The sequence below is a fragment of the Pinus tabuliformis genome, chromosome 6 (assembly GCF_031772625.1).
Source record: "Pinus tabuliformis cultivar Carrire ecotype Pingquan chromosome 6, CPIR1, whole genome shotgun sequence".
NCBI classification, from domain to species: domain Eukaryota; kingdom Viridiplantae; phylum Streptophyta; class Pinopsida; order Pinales; family Pinaceae; genus Pinus; species Pinus tabuliformis.
Genome location: NC_142292.1, coordinates 1,373,549,657 through 1,373,557,306, shown reverse-complemented (window position 1 = coordinate 1,373,557,306; position 7,650 = coordinate 1,373,549,657).

Sequence of the window (7,650 nt, the reverse complement as noted above, 5' to 3'; positions counted from 1 at the left end):
GACAAGATGATCTCATATGTCAGTAGTTATCTAAAAAAAATATGTAAATCTGCCTGGGCTACCTACAACAAAACCTGTAAAAGAAGCACTGATCAGCTAACAGTTAGAAAAGAAACGTAAAGGAAATATAGATAGCAATGATCATTAGAACATAACACTATATATACAAGCAATGATTGAAAGAAAACAGTAAATGAAAGCAAGTAGAAACTATACAAGGCTCTGGTGTACAGGGGCCCTCTGCAACCTCGGCCAGTCAATCACTTAGTCACAAATCCTATTCAGAAAAACTGTCTTCTCATGTATTTAAAGTGAAATGCAGTACAGTGGGTGACAACAGTCGAAATTACAATATGAAAGCTAATCCTTCAGCGTATATCAACGCGTTATTTATAAGAAAAAGATGCTGCAACTAATTCCTAGATTTATGCTGCTAAAAGACACGTAAATCCCTTGAGCCGAGATCTAGCGTGGTGGTCATGAATTCATGGAATGGTGGCTACTTGGTTTAGTTCACGGGCTGCTCTCCAGGTGTGCCAATACCTCCTAAAACTAAGGATCGTGCCCCGCAAACCTTCATGTGGGCAAAACAGAGCCGTGCCACCGCGAAATTCTTCATTTGGCCCTTCCTTTGACCATCGTTGACCGCGACTGTTTATGAATGATTTGGCTGATCTAAGGGGACACACCCCATGTACACGTCACGTGCAGCTTACCCATGTGGCTGGTTTCTCCATTGGACACCTGTAGCATAGCCTTTAACAAAATGGCTGCGGAAACTTGGGCTGGCTGCGGAAAGTGACAAGTTTCCGCAGCTGCTTGAACAAAAACCTAAATCAAACAACAGTCATAAGCATAGTTAGGAAACCATTCCATAAGTTCTTTTTAAACTATTATGCAACGATTTGATAGCTTGGTGGACGAAGTAAATGGAAAAAGAAGGCTGAAAGGGTATATAGGGAAGTGCAGGTTTGGGACTCAACACTACTCATCTGACTTTGTGTTTGAATTTGAAACTATATAGCGTTTGATGTTGGACAAACGAACAACTATATCATCCATGTTATACTCGATGTCCCTGAGGATACACCTGATGTCTTCTTGACCTGCAAAAAGTTTGTAATTGTTTACATGCTTGTTTCTTATGACCATACTAAGTAGAGTTTCCATTTGACGGTGATGAGTAATGGAATGTAGGAAATGGATCTTTCACCTACGAAACTTCCCTTGATCCGGATCCATTTGAGGCTACTATCTCTAATGTTTGTGTCTAAGAAGTAGGCTCGGTCACCAAATTCCTTAGCCTCTAACTGAAGGATTACTTTGCATACCTCCAAAGGTGTCGCATCAAAAAATGTGGCAATAGATTCCCAACCAAATAACCTCATGTTCTGCGAGGAAGAGAACCCTGAGGTACCACCCCTACGATTTGAAGCACATAACCTTGACAACATGAAAATAAAGATCCTATAAAACAAGATGTCACGGACTATGGTTGAACGACTCTCTAGAGAACACCTGCGGGTGAGACCATACGGCGTAAAACAATAGTGACAAATGAGGTGTGAGTGAACCAGAATGACTTTGTAATGTGAGTTTATGTAGTGAAGAAATTACTCCTTTAGAACCATATCGAGAAGGTGTCTGAATACTAAACTCCACAAACTAGAATTGGACAAGGAAAGGAGATTCCTATTGGGTCCAAGTTTTCTGCAGCCGCCGAGGGAAGGACTGCAACAAGTTCAAAAGAGGGACCAAACCCAGGATTGTGAAGAAGGAGTACAAAAAATATTGACCTAGCGTAGAAAGAGCAACTGCAATATGAGACCGTAGACTGCTAAAATAATTATCAAGTGGTAGTAAAAGAAACTCCTTCAACTCACACTAAAAACTGTGGCCTTTAGCTATGATTTGAACCCCTGTCGACACGACATGCAGTACTGAAGCAAATAACCCAAATAGTAATGACTCAAGGCTTATAAGAAAGGAGTGTTTCGACCAGAACAAGAAACAGACTAAACTATGTAACCAGCGTAGGTAAAATTGAGACTTGTGAATTTCACTATGAACCAACAAGCTCCCAACAAGAATGCATCATACCAAAGATCCAACTTTTACAGAAGAAAAACAAGCACAGTAAACAATACCTTCTCTCGATCGCTCACAAATAGGAAGAGGTATGCCCTTAGCCAAAATCGTCGGAAACTATCACTGCTCTGTAACTGTAGAGAGGTCCCTAAGAGCGTTTTTGGTAGCCAGCCTCTCTGCCACAGTAAGACCCTTGTCATGCAAATATATGGCAACCCAGACATGAGGGAGAGAACAATTGAGTCCTTTGCTAGCCAGATGTAGCAAATGCAACCACTTGATTTCCCTGAGAGACTATGAGCCATTATTTGCTCATTAATGAGCATTCCCTGGTTGTCAAATAGAATTGCAAAGGCATCCAATTTGCCTTGTGTAGGACGACCCATCTTTGAACCAGTAAAGAGGATGGAGTAACCCGAAATAGTACCACACGCAGGGGCTGATGCACCATGTTGTGGGCATTTAAGGTGCGTCAAGTTCAACATAAGAAAACCTCCAAGAGGTATACCTACCTGCCACGCTTTGGTGTTGTTCCAACAAGTTTAATATTGTTCACCACCCTCAAGGCTCACCACCTTGTTTGCCACCCAAGCATTGTGCATGTTCATTATGACTGAATTGTCCGGAAAAACTCAACGTCAGAGTCGGTTGTCGTGGTTAGGCGGAGGTCGAAATTTTTTTGTCGAGGAACACCCCATCAGGGATATTTTGATTTCTTCTTGCTTTTTTATTTAGGATAACCTTACACAACTTCTTAGTGGTCAAGATAACATATCTCTCTTTAGAGATAAAATGATGGCAGTTCGATCTTCTCATGCTAAATAAGGTAACATCTCTCTGGAAATAAAATAATAAAAATTCCCTCTTCTCATACTGCTGAAGATAATCATTAAAATTCTTCTAAAAACTTCAATCCTCCCACCATTGCAAAACATAAAATCCTCCTTAACCTCAATACCTTAATCCCTAATAAACTTTTTACATTACCTAATTTTATTAATACTATTACAAATTCATAATATATATAGACATTTTTCTAAACTACATATATTCAATCTACTTAATTACATAAAAATTTTAAATCTATATATATTCAATCTAAAAATTTTAAATCTATATATATTCAATCTATTTAATTAAGTAAAAATTTAAATCATACCACAATCTATTTAATTAAATAGAAATTTAAATCCTACCACTTATATAGCTCTCGTATTTAACATCTTTCTAATTACATTTGTAGAAATTCAATATAAATTTTCAAAACAAAACATCTCCATACACCATAAACACTACATATTCACTCCTACCATTTATATATGGCTCTCATATTTAACATCTTTCTAATTACATTTTTAGAAATTCTAACTAAATTTCCAAAACAAAACATCTCCATACAAAAAAGGCACAATACATATTCACTCTAAGGACGACATTAGAGATCATGCTAATATATCCCTCATCTTTTCCACTTCCTATAAGCTCTTTCCCCTATTTTTATAGGGTATTCTCGTTGGTTACATTCTCAAATTTGGCGTTAAGATATATAGGATTTTTGTTGGACACTCACCAGAGATCGGTTAATGATTGTTTTATTTAAGGTTTTTTTAAGATATTCTTTACAATTATTTATTGGGTTTTGGAAAAATAGTGAAGGGGTATTTTATTAAGATATTTCGTGAAATCACTTATATCTAAATTGAAATGATATATTAAACATATAAAAATATATTCTTACTAAACTTACCAAAAAAATCTAAATAATCATTTTTAATCAAATTTATCATAACGAAAGTATTTTAATTTTTTTTATTTGATAAATTTAAAATATTTTATATTAAATTTATTGAATAATTTATATTAAATTTTATATATACAAATAAAATAAATAATATTTATAAAAATATTAATAAAATTAATTTCAAATTTATTAAATGTAATATAAATAAATTTATTATCCAATCAATAATAAATTTATTCTCTTATACTTTAAATATATATATATATATATATATATATATAATATAATAAAAAAATATTAAGATAAATTTATTTAACATGAAAATCTTTAAATTTTATATATATAATCAATAATTAAAAAAAAAAATCAAATTAATTTATAAGTAATTAGAAGGAAAAATCACCAAAATGAAATTGGCTATGAACAATTTCTCATCAAAGTGAAGTCAAAATTCCCCATAAATAGCAAAAATTGTAAATAAATTCTTTGTATAACAAAGATGACCTGGGCCAAATTTGAATTTAGGGTTTTAATAATAAATAAAATAAACTAGCAAACTCAAAGATTTTATTCATAATTATAGTCTAATTTTTTTAGGTATTTAAGAGTCCACATGCCTACGGAGACGCCACTCGATAATCTGGTCTGCCATTCCCCGTGAAGACTACACAGCTGAGAAGATGGAGGAGGGTACAAAGAATCGCGAAGGTTTAATGAGCGTTGAACTAAATTTTTGGATAACTCAGTTGAGCCGCACCCTTACACTCATTTGGCATTCAATTGGAAAGAAGCGACAATATATCAATAGATATGTAGGTAGATACATAGATACGTTAATACAACGATAGAGCGAGATGGTTACTGACTAAGGCATCTCAACGGAGACGTTTGAACGAAGCGACAACTAAGAAGTTTGAGCAGGGACACCGATAAGAGTGCTTTTTGGGTCCACAACAAAGATCTGCAAGAACAAGTTGGCCACATTTTCTTTTTTGTGTTTTTCTGAAACATAAATTTTAATGTTTTACTACATGCCAGGGTTGAGAAATAATTTTAAGTTGTAATAGAGGGCTGAGACAACATCAAAATGTGCTTTAAAGACATGCGTATGCCTGAAGTGGGTCAAGGCAGTGTTAAAATAGGAGATCTTATGTCTGTGGTTGTTAAAAACCAATCTTCAATGGAAAACATATGCCATATCCTCAAATGTGGTAGTTATAAGAAGCTGAGCAATAACCCCATCCCCAAGATTATGAAAGATGTGAAAAAGGCAATTTTGGAATCCAACCTTGATGATAAATTAAAAAAGAAATTAATTCCCTCTAGTGAATGCATCCCTAGGATTTATGGGTTACCCAAGATCCATAAAGATGGAGCCCCTCTTAGACCAATTGTCAATACCATTGGATCCCCAACCTATGAGCTCGCTAAGTATGTTGCAAGAATCCTCAAGCCCCTCGTTGGAAACACTGATTCTTTCATCAAAGACTCTCGTGACTTTGTGAATCTCATTAAGAATGAGAAAATAGACCGTGATGACATCCTTGTTAGCTTTGACGTAGTGTCCTTATTCACTAAGATTCCTCTTGAAGAAGCCATTCAGGTTATAAAAGAGGTTACTGATCCTGGGACTGCAAGATTGGCCGAAATCTGCTTGCGATCAACAGTTTTCACCTTCACATATTATGAGCAGACATCTGGAGTGGCAATGGGATCCCCCCTTTCACCAATCGTGGCCAACTTATACATGGAATATTTTGAACAGAAGGCCCTGGAATCTTACCCTCTGAAACCAACATGGTGGAAGCGATTCATCGATGATACTAATATAAAATGGACACATGGTAAAGCAGAGCCTGACAAGTTTTTTATTCACCTAAATTCCATCTCCTCAGAAATAAAATTCACCATGGAGCTTGAAGAAAACATGAGCATCCCTTTTTTAGACATCCTCATCATGAGAAAGGAGGATGGCTCCATAGGGCACAAAGTCTTCAGGAAGTCAACCCATACAGAAAACTGCCTTCACGCTGATTCCCACCATCATCCAGCCCAGAAACTTGGTGTTCTAAACACTCTTGCTATCAGGGCCCTTCGAATTTCTGACGCTGATCATCTGGATGAAGAAAAGAAGCATTTAGTCTCAACCTTTAAAGGCATAGGATACAAAGAAAATGAGATTAAAAGAGCAATTCAGAAAGCCGAGAAAAGGATGCTATCTCATGAACCTAAGGCCCGAGATCAACCTGAGAGTGGTAGGGTTTTTCTACCTTTCATTCATGGAGTTACAGATAAGATTGCGAAAATCCTAAGAAGGAAAAACATAAGCACGCAATTCTCAGCGCCTGGAACGATTAGGCAAGGTATGAGATCTGTCAAGGATAATATTGATAAACATCAACTTAAAGGGGTCTATAAAATTGATTGCTCATGTGGAAAAAGCTACATTGGTGAAACAGGTCGCTCCCTGCAGACAAGACTCAAGGAACTTGGAGCTGATATTAAGAATGAAAGGTCTCGTACTTCCGCCCTGGCAGAACACTCGTTAAAAACTAAGCACCATGTCTGCTTGGAAAGCGCCTCTATTATCGCTAAGGAAGAGCAACACCATAGGCGAAAGATCAGAGAAGCTCTTGAAATTATCAAGCACCCGCATAATCTCAACAGAGACAGTGGTATGGAGATTAGTGGAAGCTGGCTTCCCCTAATCAGAAAAATTAACCCGCTATCGGTATAATAATAATAATAATAATAAATAATAATAATAATTTATTCACTATTAAACATTTACAATATTAATTATCATTAATTAATTAATCTATTTATTAATTAAAATATCTATTTTAACATAAGAATAATAGCTATTATTAATATTTACACTTTTAAATAATAGTTCTAACCAATTTTAATATTATTCAAAATTATTTTGATAATTATTCTAATTAAAAATATAAATATCAGCACTAACATATTTATTATATATAATTAAATAAATAATAAATATTAAATTCTGGATTAATATTTTCAATTTTATTCTAAATACAATATTCTTGGATTAATTTAATCAATTCTAATTATTATTAATATTATTAATTCTAATTTTTATTAACTATTAGATTAATAAATAATAATAATTATTAATAATAATAACAATAATATTTTCAAATAGCAATTATTTATTAATTTCCTTTCTAAACTTAAACCAATTCTAAAAATTAATAAATAAATAAATAAAAATTGTACCAACATATATTATAATAAATATAAAAATTAATACAAGATTCCTAGATTAATAACTTTTTTAACATTAATTATGATGATTATAATTATTACTACTTATTATTATATTAATTAATGATAATAATAATAATAATTTCAATTAATATCAATATTAATAATTATTATTGATCAAATATTAAATATTAATTCAATTTTCTAGAATTAATTCTTTTAACATTAACTTTGATCAATTTAATATCATTAATTCTAATTATCTTTAATTATTATAATACTAATTAATAATAATAATAATAATTTATTAATTAATTAAATTAATCAGAGACAGCCGACTTCTCATCAAAAATTATTTTTCAAAAAATTGAGAGCCGACATTCATCTTTTCTCTCCCCATTACTATTTAACCCTCAAATAAGCTCTTCTTCTATCAAGCATTCAAGTTGTCCTGATGATGGATCCCGGTTGGGATTTGAAACGTTGGCAGAAAATGGTTCTTACTGTGGATTCTCCAGTGACTAAGTCGAAAATAATAAACCATAGAGGTCTTAAATCCAGGAACATATGCCTTGACAATTTGAGACTAG